The sequence below is a fragment of the Pinus tabuliformis genome, chromosome 8, assembly GCF_031772625.1.
Source record: "Pinus tabuliformis cultivar Carrire ecotype Pingquan chromosome 8, CPIR1, whole genome shotgun sequence".
In the NCBI taxonomy this organism is placed as follows: Eukaryota; Viridiplantae; Streptophyta; class Pinopsida; order Pinales; family Pinaceae; genus Pinus; species Pinus tabuliformis.
The window spans coordinates 497,411,086-497,425,029 of NC_142294.1; positions in this window are offsets into that span (position 1 = coordinate 497,411,086).

The window sequence follows — 13,944 nt, forward strand, 5'->3', positions numbered from 1 at the left end:
TGTCAAAAGACTAGGAAGTTGTCACGAAGGGTTGAATTACCTATGAACCTACAATTCTCGTTACAGCCATTTGACAAATGGGCATATATTTTGTGGGACCTATTTAGCCACCAAGAAAGAAGACAAGAGCACGCTACATCATCACAGCAACAAAATATTTTAGCAGGTGGGCTAAGGGGTAGCCCATGAAGGATTGTAGCGCAACTACAACTACAAAGTTATATTTGAGTACATTCTATCTAGGTTTGGCTATCCTAGGATTTTGATGAGCGACAGGGGTTCGCATTTCTTGAATGAAATGATTTTTGTTTTGCTTGAAGAATTCCAAATGTATCGTTAGAAAATCATACCATACCATCCTCAAGCAAATGGAACAGTTGAAGCCTTTAATAAGATCCTGGAGAATTCTTTGACAAAGATTTGTAATGCGAATAGGAATGATTGGGATATGCGCATACCAGCTATTATTTGGGCCTATAGAACTACCTATAAGAAGTTGACTGGACAGATACCTTTTCGATTGGTTTATGGACAGGGAGCAGTGATGCGAATGGAGTACCTAGTGCCCAATTTGAGGATTGTTGCAGTCACAAAGATGGCAACTCAGGATATAATGGAAGAATGCCTCATGTAGATACTTGAGTTAGAAGAAGATCACTTGTTGGCAGATAAGTACCTGGTCAAGAAGCTTGTGTTGACGGGCTGGGGGGGAGGGGGATTTGTAGGTGGTTACTACTATTTCAGGAGTATGACTTTGAAGTAAGTGTGAAGCCAAGAAGATTAAATGTTGGACCCGATCACCTTTCACGGATTGAGAATGGTGAAGAACCTACAAGTCTTGATGAAGGATTACCTGATGTCGTACGCGTTGCAGATGAACATTTTGCGGATATCATCAAATTCCTATCTACAAGTGTAGCCTCTGAAGGATATACGATGTAGTATAAGAAGGAATTGGTGGTCAGGGCCACATATTTCTTCGTAATTGTAGGGCACTTATATAAAATGGGCTTAGATGAAGTTTTGCGTGGATTATGAAAGACAAAGTATCCTCACAGAAGCATATGGGGGAGTTTCTAGAGGACATAATGTTGGAAGAGAGACTGCATAGAAGATCCTACGCGCTGGGTTGTGGGGGTTGTGGTGTCCAACTGTGCACAAATATTCTAAGGAATATTATAGGGCATGTGATGTCTGTCAGAAGACTAGGAAGCTATCAAGAAGGGATGAATTACCTTTGAACCTGCAATTCTCGTTACAGGCATTCGACAAATGGGCAATATATTTTGTGGGACCTATTCAACCACCAAGAAAGAAGACAAGAGCACGCTACATCATCATGGCAACAAAATATTTTAGCAGGTGGGCTAAGGGGCAGCCCATGAAGGATTGTAGCGCAACTACAACTACAAAGTTATATTTGAGTACATTCTATCTAGGTTTGGCTATCCTAATATTTTGATGAGTGACAGGGGTTCACATTTCCTGAATGAAATGCTTTTTGTTTTTCTTGAAGAATTCCAGATGTATCATTATAAAATCATGCCATACCATCCTCAAGCAAATGGAATAGTTGAAGCCTTTAATAAGATCCTGGAGAATGCTTTGACGAAGATCTATAATGCGAATAGGAATGATTGGGATATGCACATACCAACTATTATTTGGGCCTATAGAACTACCTATAAGAAGTTGACCGGACAGATTCCATTTCGATTGGTTTATGGATAGGGAGCAGTGATGCGAATGGAGTACCTAGTGCCCAGTTTGAGGATTGTTGCAGTCACAAAGATGGCAAGTCAGGATATAATGGAAGAATGCCTCGCGTAGATACTTGAGTTAGAAGAAGATCACTTGTTGGCAAATTTTCATCAACAGGCACAAAAGGCTTGAGAAAAGGCATGGCATGATCACCACATTAAGCAATGCACCTTTAAAAATGAATATTTCATGTTGATGTATGATAGAAAGTTTACTAAATTCCTAGGAAAGTTTCAAATGCATTGGATGGGACCATACATTTTCAAGGAGATTACGGATGGGGGAGCATGATCCGGATTTAAACAGGAACGCAACAAATTACAGAGATAACCATATACACAAAGATGCAGTGGAAATAGTGCTTCATTTCATTAATGGAAAATACTGAAATATGCTTACAACCAGAAATGGAAATAAACCAGCTAGGGCGATGGTAGCTTATCTCTGAGAAGAGACGTCGAGGCTACATGCCTCTGAACTATCTTATAATGAGGCTCGAAGGCCTATTTATCATTGAGAAACAATGGAAAACCCTTCACATCCCGAAACCTAACTCTAGAAGATGAAACACCAAAGTGTGGGCCCTGTTTGGGTAAATTGGTACATCAATTTCCTGGGGTCGTAACTTTGGCATATGATCTCCATTTGGCGCGTACAATAGCTCGTTAGAAAGATCTATCCGAGCACTACAACTTTGGGAAGGAAAACACTAGTCCATGGACCCATGTTGCCCCCAGATTTCCCAAAAAACATCGTCTAGGGCCTCAAAATGGCTCTGGAAGTTCAGGACCCGAAAAACTGCTAAAAACAGTAAACTGTGGTACAATTTAGGAAACTGAAAAGACTAAAAGAGATAGTTGTGGGGGTCCAAATGGGATAGGTGGGTGGCCACCAACATCCACCTGGATCATTCCTCCCCCCTTAGGAAGTAATGGTCCCCATTACGTTGAGTTCCTCCCGGAGATGAAGAAGCTTCTGCTGAGCTGGGTCTCTGGTGAGCTGTTCTGCAATCTCTAATGTGTCTAGAAATGGTGGGAAGCATGGTCAACGATGGTCCACATTGAACACTCAGTGCAAGCGAAGGAATGGAGGAATGTTGTGCTTCAAAGCATTGTTTCCCATAGCCTTGGTACTAGTTTAAGGACCATGTTGGAGTGGTCTGAGTTTCTGATGGGTTCTGGTAAGGCGTTCTCTCTGCAGATGTAACCAAGCTTTGTCACGCACCTGAAACTTGTGTGGTACCCCTGTGGTGAGGAGAAGTTGTTCCTGTGTTCTGTCATGACTGTATCCCTTTGCTGCTACTGCTGCATGGAGGAACCCTTTGCGGGGGTCATGGATGTAGCAATGATCTTCCCCTTACTTTGGGAGCGAACTAGACAAAAAACGAATTTCCTAGTCTGGGAGATGAGCTTGCTGCCTTTCTTGGTAGTGATCAAAGAGGTGGCGGTAGGTGGGGCTACCTCCGGTATTCTGTATAATGAATCACCCAAAGAAATAATGATAGCGTGAGGCCTTGACTCATACACAGCATGTCGCCTCCACAAGTATGGCTAGGCTAATAGTACATCACAAACATCCAAAGGTGTAACATCACACAATACCTCGTATGTGAAGGGCTTGATGCTATAGGGAAGGCAACATTGTTGGTGAAATTTCAGATCTCGTCCTTCATGAAGCCACTCGGTACTGTACGGTTGTGGGTGTGGTGTAGTCAATAGGCCTAACCGCTTCACGACCTTTGCTGAAATAAGGTTCTTTTGGCTACCACTGTCGACAATGAATTGCAGCGGCGAACCCTTCACCCACATCTGTGAGTGGAAAAGATGCTCCCCCTCCTCTGGATTTTCAGGCTCATTTTTCTAGATCTTGGCGGTGGCAACAGTGGCGCTAGGATCCGCATCAATGATCTACTTCCCTTTGCCATTCCCCTTGCCGGGTTCTGGCTCAGGGTCGGAACATGCATCTGATTTGGAAGCCTTCAACTCGGCCACCAACGACTGCTTGGTCCGACACTCACTTGTGTTGTGAGTGGGGCTCTTATGGAAGTCACACCACTTTCCTGTGTCCTTCTTTGGCTTCGTGGTGTTGTTCTTTTCTTGTGGCTTTGACGGGTTGTCTTGGGTCAGTCCACCTTGGCTTTGTCCTTTGGGCTTCAGATTTGCAGATCCAAAGTCTCACTTCTTCTGTTTGAACTTTTGCTCGATTTTGACAGCGTATTGGTACGCCGTGCCGAGCGAGGAGATGTTCAGGAACTCCATCTCTTCCTGGATGTATATGTGTAGACAGCCGTGGTACTTGAGTACCAGATGCAGATCAGAATCTTTGATACCCAACTGTGTGCAAAGGGTATGAAAAATGTTGGTGAACTCTAGCACATCTTGGTCCCTTCCCTTTCGCAGCGTGGTCCACTTTACGTATTTGTCCTCGTAGCTTTTGACAGGGTAATATTGCTCCTTGATGGCATCGTGAAATGAATCCCAAGTGGGTGCGGTTGAAAATATTGAGCCCGTACTTTTTCTTCTGCTCGCAGTAGGTTTCCCACCAATCCTTGACGTGGGGGGCTACTTTGAGAAGAGCGAAAACAATCTTTTCCCAACTCGAAAATTCATGAACAGAAAAATACCCATCTAGCAGATTCGACCATTTGTCTATAGCATCTGCGTCTATTTGACCCTCGAAGATGGGGATTTCAAAATTAACTTGTACCTTAAACGGTGTGGCGTTTCCATAGTAGCTGTTGGAAGCTGATGCATCGCCTCTGGGTAGCCGCTGAAGGATCTGTGCAAAGCTATCCATCATCGCGTTCCTTTGTCGCTCGAGGGATTCTTCGAGCAAGATTTTGATAGGATCTCCTGCCTCCTCATCTTTCTTCTCATCCGCAATGGGAGGCTGTCGGGATTTGCGAGGCTGGTCTTGCAAAGGTTCGACCAGTTCAAGCCCTAACTCCTTATATCTCGACCTCATTGGGGACATGCAAAGAAAAACAGAGAAAAAGCAGACCGCTCTGATACCACTGATCCGGATTTAAATAGGAATGCAACAAATTATAGAGATAACCATATACACAAAGATGCAGCAGAAATAATGCTTCATTTCATTAATGGAAAATACTGAAATATGCTTACAACCAGAAATGGAAATAAACGAGCTAGGGCGATGGTAGCTTATCTCTGAGAAGAGATGTGGCGGCTACATGCCTCTGAATTGTCTTACAATGAGGCTCGAAGGCCTATTTATCATTGAGAAACAATGGAAAACCCTTCACATTCCGAAACCTAACCCTAGAAGATGAAACGCCAAATTGTGGGCCCCATTTGGGTAAATTGGTACATCAATTTCCCGGGGTCATAACTTTGGCATATGATCTCCGTTTGATGTGTACAATAGCTCGTTAGAAAGATCTATCCAAGCACTACAACTTTGGGAAGGGAAACATCGGTCCATGGACCCATGTTGCCCCCATATTTCCCAGAAAACGTTGTTTAGGGCCTCAAAATGGCTCTGGAAGTTCAGGACCCGAAAAACTGCGAAAAATAGTAAACTCTGCTACAATTTAGGAAACTGAAAAAACTGAAAGAGACAGTTGTGGGGGTCCAAATGGGATAGGTGGGTGGCCACCAACATCCACCTGGATCAGAGCACTTCAGTTCACGAAGCTGAATGGGGAGTTATTCCCAAGAAGAATCATTGGGAGATGGTTGAAGTTGTATAGGGGCGATCTTGTCCCTGCATAATGACTATATGGAACTAGGATAGTCTTAATACTTCAGGCAGTTGCAAGGAAGTGTGGGACTATAAACTATTCTGCTAGGAGAAAATTTTGGCAAAGAGATTGGGTTGTATGAGGGTTAGCAAAAATGTGTAGATGGGAGCTGCGATGACAGATCTACGCTAGCAAGGTGGGTCCCACATAACCTAGTCAGAAGGTGACCGTTGAAAAGGCTCTAGGTGATTGGATGGTTATTTTTCCATTAGAGGGAGCAGGGGGAAGCATTTAAGGAGCATATCTTTGGAAATCTTTTGCCAAAATCACATTTATGAGGGAGATTTGGAGGGAACCAATGGATTTGAATTCAAAAAAGGGTATAAATACAACACCCCACTCTACATTTGAACACTTTTCTTCCAGAGATATTTCCTTGATATTTTTTGCCTCAGTTTGAGCTTAGACAATTGCTGCATGTTTGGACGAGATTGGCAAGAGGTAGAGAAGGACTTATTGTAGAAGGAGCTTGGGTTTGAGGTAGATTTGTTTGAGTGGTAGAAGAGACTATTATGGGAGAGTATTGAAAAAATGAATGCAACACCACTAGTCCATACCACAGTGCCTAGATCTCCGAGGCCAAAACCTACTGCCTCCATGGTAGGAGAGAAGAAGCAAAAGAAGCCACAGGAAGCCCTAGTTCAGAAATTGCTGAAAAAAAACCCAATTGAGGTTAGAAAAAAGGGTCAGATGGATAAAAGCAAGCAACTGATGGAACCCCTAGACCTGGATGAAGGAGAATTGATTATAGGGGTGGAAGTGTTGAAGCCTCCAATTTCTACTGCTCCAACATGCGGGATAACCACCCAGACCAGACCTTAAAGACAACTCCTTTTCCGTTTGAAGTAGTGGCTCCGACTGGGGATGATGGGACTAGTTTCCCAATGTGGGTTTTAAATGGAGAGTGGGTGGTTTTCAAGGGATTGCAGTAAGAATAATGATAACTAAACGACCTATTCTATCATGCAAATATCTAGCTAACTTAATCTAATATAAACCCAGGTTTTTCTGTGTGATATGAGATCTAAAAAGATATATGTTTGACATGTGATAATAAAGATCAATCACGCATTAAACAAAGATGATAACGTGTAAAGACAATTTCTTTGAATAAATAGTTAGTCAAAGAAATGTATAAACTATAATGCATATATATATCTGATGATTATATATGAAAATAAACAATTTCATCTAGGCATCATACAGTAGTGCAATTAACGCATAATAGAAAGAACATATTTCATATACAATTCATGAAATTTAAATGTTATCACTAATTAAACAGAAATAGAACTAATCATACAAGATAAAAGTACCATGTGTGAAGTTCTACTCATTTGACTAATCATTAGGGGACATTTGAGGTCTAAAATGGGCCTCCTAAGAAAAATCTATAACCAAAATTAACTTTATAAGAACCAATAGGATTCAAGATGATGATGTCAACCATGGGGGATGATTCACCATTTTGGGAATAAAAAAGTAAAAAGATTAAAAAATAATAAAATAGCAAAACTACTTTTTCAACTCATATTTTCAACTTGTCTCCCTAATATTTTACTCAAATTTTGAGTGGGAGTACTCATTGGATGCAAAATTTAATTCCTCATCCAAAGAGTACCCATGTTGCATACTTTCGATGGACCCTACTACATGAAAAATGAGAAATACATGAAAAACATGATTACAATCACAATTTTCATGTATTTCTCAGTTTCCATGTAGCAAGGTCCATAAAAAATATGCAACATGGGGACTCCTTATATGAGGAATCAAATTATGCATCCAACAAGTGTTTTCACTCGAAATTTGAGTAAACCCATAGGGAGATAAGTTGAAAATACTAGTAGATTTTTTTTTTCTTTTTTCCCTCTAAAATTTGATGTTTTCATCTAATATTATTTTATTATTTCCACTATTATTTAATAATTTACTTAGGATGCCCATTTTAGAGCTCAAAAATCCCCTAATGGACATAGATCAACTCCTTTCTTTAGATAAAATTATATTCCAAGTATACAATAGTGCATCAACAAAGAAAAGTAGTCCAATATTTAAAATAAATGACCGTGTTCCATAATTTCATCAAGGCATTCACAAACTTACAGAAGTGCATTATTTGCAAATGATTTTGATAAAATTTTGGACCCTTCTCTAAAGGCATGAGAAGGGTATAAATGCTATTCTAACTAATATTCAGAAATAGACTATCCAAAAATTTGAGGAGGTTTCAAACAACCTTCTGCCTAACTAGTCAACTAAATCTAAAAATAAAAGTGACTTGATGAGTAGAGGTTATAATGATGACTTGCTATCTACCAGCTTCTCTTTTAAATCACATATATCGGCCATCAGTTTCACTTGAGGAGGTGCCCCAAACTGTGTTCTGACCTATCCTACGAAAATAACATCTGTGAGAAGTGGCATCATCTATTGAGTTGAATGGAGTGAGCAATTGAGGGTCATGATTTGGCTGTGTGGCTTGACAAGGTATTGTCAATACACCTCCTAGTCAGTGTTTGCTAACTTTGCGATCACCTCCCTTTGGATTTCCGCTCTTTCCTTCCAGCTTTTGTGCAAGTCATTTAAATCTGGCAGTGATTTCAGGTTACCCTCTTTCACTAGGTTGGTGGCATGCAAAGTGTGGTTTACTGCTTTTACTATGTTCTTTGACACTGCTACTGCTCTTGCTACTGCTAATTCATCTTGCTTGATCCACACATCCCAATCCGTGAATATAATGTCTTTATGTGTCTCCTCAATCTTGGGAACATTAGCTCTCCTTCTTTTGTTTCTTGCCATTCAATGAATTCAAAGATCCTTGTATTTAAATCATTAGATTCAGTTCTCTGGTGATTTTATTTATCCGTTAGTTGATCACTGGTGATCAAATAAGGAGCGATATGTGATATTATTTGGCAAAATAAATCTTCTTGTTTTGATAGAAGGGAATTTAGCTCTTAGTGCCTCTTTGATGAATTCATTGACAGGAGGGACATCTTCATATTTATCCATGGCTTCTTGCACCTCTTGAATTTGCATGTTCTTCATAGAGATGTCTATTTCATGGCTTATCTTTAACACTTCCATATTCTGCTATAATTGGGATAGTTGTTTAGCGACTTTCCTATTCACACTCGCCTTCTCAATTTCAAGCTGCTTCTCAAGTTGCGCTATCTTTTCCTCCCTTTCCTTTAACAAAATAGATATCTTTGTAGCTTTTTCCATGGTGGAAGTTGCATATGCCCCTGTAAACTGCGACAGTCTGGTCAAGATTTCAGCTAGATTGGAAGGAAATCCTTCTAGACTATGTCCATCGACTCATTCCCAGGTGGATCTCAGGTGTATCTACCCTCCTTCTTTTCCTCTGTCTCCTTACTACAGCCTTGTGAAGTGGGTTGTAGAACACATCTAAAGGAGGAATTTTAGTTACCTTTAGGGAAATTTTCGATGTGGGAAAAGCAAGAATGATTTCTTTCTATTGTGAACTTGTCCCTTGTTCATCCATCAGCTCAGACTCTATAATTTATGAGATGCATAGGAGTGTGATATTTTGTGTTTTCTTGGGAATCTATTGTCTTAGGAGTGTCTTGTAGTTTTTTTATTGAATTGGTCCCACTCCTGCTCCAAACTTCTGCTTTTGATCTCAGAACAAGTATCTTTAGTCAAGTCACTTATGACCTGCTTTTCGTCTGACCTCCTGCTAGATTCTGTTGTATTCTTGGTGTCTTGGGCTTTCCTTGTATCCAGTTCTTTCCCTGTGTCCACTTGAGACTCTATGCGAGAATTTGGTCCCTTGCTATTTATAGTTACACTGGGTGTAGGTTTGCCCTCGTCTCTTAACAAATGCAATGGAATTATTTCGAGCCTTTTGTTTCTACATTCCTGAAAGCTTTCAAAATATTCAAGACCCAAATTGGCCCTTTCCCACTCAAACGCTTGTTCGAATGATTCAATTGATTGTAAAAGGTCTTCAAAATTATTAGCCTCATGGTTAAAGGGCTTAATCTTCACCGCAGTAGTAATATTATGTTCTATTTTGTCTGGATCAAATTTCGTTTTCGATAGAGTATGGAGCCTGAGGCTCTCTAGGCTTAGTGATTCCTTGGTTGCATGATTAAAAATTGCTAACGAAAAGGAACCAAATCGAATGGGAAAATATGGCCACAATGACTTTTTGTTATCTTTTAGGGTCTTGGTCAATCCTTTTCCCACAGTTTGGTGGTTTATTTCCCTTGCTAATAATTTATCAGAGACATACAAAGGGAGGACATGCAGGTCTGTGTACTGCCAAAAACCCTAATGTATGTAAACCATTCTTCAACAAAATACTTGCCTACTACGAGAAGGTCTGTAACGGATTCTTTGGAAAACCTGGGGGCTTTCTTATTAAAAATCAATTGATGCAATGGTAAAATAATAGCATGGCATACTTTATAAAAATGGGGTATATAATGGGATTCCCAAATTTGTTTATGGCTGAGATGGATGGGGTAGGGGTCCTGCAAAGTCCATTTCCAACCCATGATTGGAAATTTAGTGCAGAAACAGATGGCATCCATGATATAGGCACTGAAATAAAATGGAGGAAGGTTCTCTATGGAGGAAGACCTCTTCTAACAATACTCGGAGATGGCAGTGGCTAGGTTATCAGATAGGATAGTGGCCCAATTCATTATGTGGGAATTGACACAAGCATCAATTAAAGGAATCCATTCTATGGAAAACTTGGTATTATTAGGTAATCCATATAGCCTACATAACATAGAAGTTGCATAGTTGTAGGGGTTTTCCAAAGAAGCTATGGGATACATACCTGTTTTATCATATTTGAACTTGTTCTCCAGTACCCTCCAGCCCTGGATCATCTTGAAAGGTTCTTCATTTTTCTTTGCGAAGTTGGCCAGGTATGATTTGTCATATATGTCCCGAGGGTCAGGTATATGATACATTTGCTTTAGGTCTTCAGCTTTGAATGACCCCATGAGATCCATCTTCGAGTTCCTGAATTTCTTGTCTTCAATACTAAGATTTTCCAGCATCCATCTAATCATATCAGTGTATGGGAGTACTTTCGCTCTTGCTCCTATTTTGTGAAGGAAGGAACATGAAGCATCTTTGAATTGGACTCCCAAAGGTTTTTTTAAGTCAGTCGTTGCCTTTATGAAAATAATTTTAGGATGCTCATCTTCAAGCCTGTTGTATATGACTTCCCATGTTGTCGCTCCCCCATCGGCACTGCAAACTGTGTCAGCGAATATAGGCAACATTTCTGATAGCTCAGACTCTGTAATGCTCTGCTTCTTCTGCTTTTGCATCACCTTTCGCAATGACATGTCTTTTGAAGCTTTCCTGAAACAAAAGAGATATATCAGCACAGACGATATAGGGCAATTAAGGCTGAAAGCTCTCTGAAATGACTTTGAATCATGGGAAGATTTTGAAAGAGATATTTAGTGTTAAATAGCTGTAACTTGAAACATCATTACCTCTCCTCGGGCTGCTAAACATTAACTACTCTATCAAGCCACTCATTATTATATTAAAACACAGTAAATTCCAATGCTTCATGCTTTATTCACGCATCACAGCTTTTAAATGTTGTAATATAGCGTTGTTTGGAGATAATGTGAAATGCAATTGCGAAAATCGCAATATCGCATTTCGTAAATCGTTAAAGGATGACACAATGGCATGCATTATTTATTGCGACTCTGCGAAGTGGGATCACATGTTCTCAAGACGTTCTGATCGAAATATCACAGTGGGGGGCTTCATCGCATATCACATGTCGATATTTTATTAAAGATGTTTATAATTATCACATGGAAAATTGCGAAATGCAATTTGCGATAAAGGTCCTAAGCTTGGGTTGTTTTCTAAGGGTTTCAATGCAATTTCTTAGAGTTAGAATTTATTTTTCAAAGGCTAAAAATTTAAAAAGGGTCCCCATTTATATGTCAAATATTAACTATTACTCATATAAATGGGGGGTTGTTACATAGTACAACAATTGGCGATTCACTTGGGAGAACCAGCTATCTCTGATTGATCTTTTGAAATTTCTAAAACTTTCAAAATAAGAAAAGTTATAGGGATAATAATTACATGAGTTATAAACTAAACCACATTCCTCTGAAATCATAATCCCTCACTGAATCTATCTATTCAACTACTTTACTCTTGTAGTGATAAAAATACAAATGTTTGCATCAGTCAATACTAAGATTTTAAAGAGATATAGCAGGTGTCTTCTACAGATTAGTTTTTTGGTTTTCTCATTTATCACAGATAGAGCCTCTGCTGCTAGCAGGCGTTCATAGCCTTGACAGGGTTATATTTTAACCAAAAATGATTCATTGTCCCATTGAAAGCAATTTTCAAAATTCAAAATGATATTCATTTTCTTTTTTCTCATTTGGACCTTATTTTTCTTTTCATGTAATTTTCTTTTCAAATTTCTTAAAAGACATTGTCAAGGCTTGGTAATCCAATAATGACAATTCCATTCACTAGTTGTAACTAAACTGAATAAGATGGCTCTTGACGAGACCCCTTGTCCTTTGATTGGTTAGATCATCGACTATTACCCTGTTTTGATATGCAGTTTAATTAGTCCCCTATAATCATCGTAAACAAGCTTGTAATGAGACTTATTATCTTTTAAGTTTTGTATATTTTAGAATTAAACTACGAAAAAATAAATTTTTATTATATGGGGTGAATCATTGGCCCTTTTAAAGAGTTTTGGATGATAATAATATAATTTTGAGATACTTATCTGTAGAAAGTCCTTACTAGGTTAAAGATTCTTTTCTTGATTGATAACAAGACATCTATACTTTATAAAGTTAAGAGCTTGTTCATTGAACAAGTGTTTTTAGCAAGGTCAAGTTTTTCCAAAGAAATAATATTAATTTTGATACTCAAATGCTCTAATTGTTTCTTTAACTTTTCCTACTTATTGAAGCGAAAAATCAAAAATATTATCAGAGATTTTATTTTGAGAAGGAAAAACTAAATACTAATTTAACCTTTATTTTCCTAAGAATCTTTAAAGACAATATGATACAAAAATATAAGAGGTTGTCTTCTAGGAAAAGTATTGTTTTAGAATTTTCCCATTAACGGCCAAGGAATCCACTTTACTTGACAAGTCTTGTAAAAGAAATTTTGATTGACCAATTTTCTCAATGATTTGGAATGGTCCAAGCCACAATATTTGGAACTTGGTATGCTTACCTTTTTCCTCATGTGCTTTGTCCCATTTCAAAACAGATCAACCACTATAAAAGTTTTATGACTGGTAGAGGTTGTATCAAAAGAGGCTTTGACTAACTGTTGATGATGGGAATGGGTAGCTTTAGCATTTTATCTTTCTTCTTCAAGCTTAAAGATATGAAATTTTCTTTCTTGAAGAGAAGAGGAAGGATTTTCATTGATAAATTGCATTAGGCCGAGAGATGTGATTGCTATGTTTGTTGGGAGAACTGCTTCTTTTCCATAAACTAAAGCAAAAGGAGAACAATCGATCGAGGCCTTCTATGTTATTATATCTGCCCAAGGAGCAGATGTTAATGCTTTGTGCCAATTCCTATGATTTTGGTCTATAGTCCTCTTGATGATTCTGATAAGGATTTTGTTTTTGATTCAACTAATCCATTACCTTGTGTATAATAGTTGGCTGAATACTTCAATTTTAAACCTCTTTTCAAAGCAAATTCTAGCATAGTATTTCCAAAAAAATAAGATGCATTATCAAACATTAAAGTTGTGGGTAGGCCAAACCTGGTGATTATGTACTGATCAATAAAGTCTGTAATACTTTTTGTATTAGATACCTTTAGCGGGATAGCCTCTACCCATTTTGTGAAATAATCAGCGGCTGTAAGGATGTACTTGTGCTGCCTGGAAGAGTTAGGAACAATCTCACCAATTATATCTAATCGCCATTGTTTAAATGGTTGTTGGATATTAACTGGCTGCAAAGGAAATGTTGATTTCTTTTCTCTTCCAACTGAAGTTTGACAAGTTTTGCATTTTCTTGCATAGTCATGTGTATCTTTAAATAGTGTTGGCCAATAATAACCTGCATGCAGGATTTTATTGGCTGTGATGTTTCCTCCGAAATGACCTCCAACTGGTCCACCATATAACTCCTGCATAACCTTTTCAGCTTCAGGTGTTTCAAGGCATCTTAATAACACTGAATCATAATTTTTTCTAAATAATACATCATCAATCAATTCATACTAATTTGATTTCAACCTTAAAGCACGATTTGTTTTGTAATTGAGATGCATAGGAGCATATCCATTCTTCAAATAAAACTTCAAATCAACATACTGTGATTGTGCATCGTTGAGGCTTACCTATGATATTTGCACTTCATTACCTTGGTCTTCTTCTGTTGATAAGTG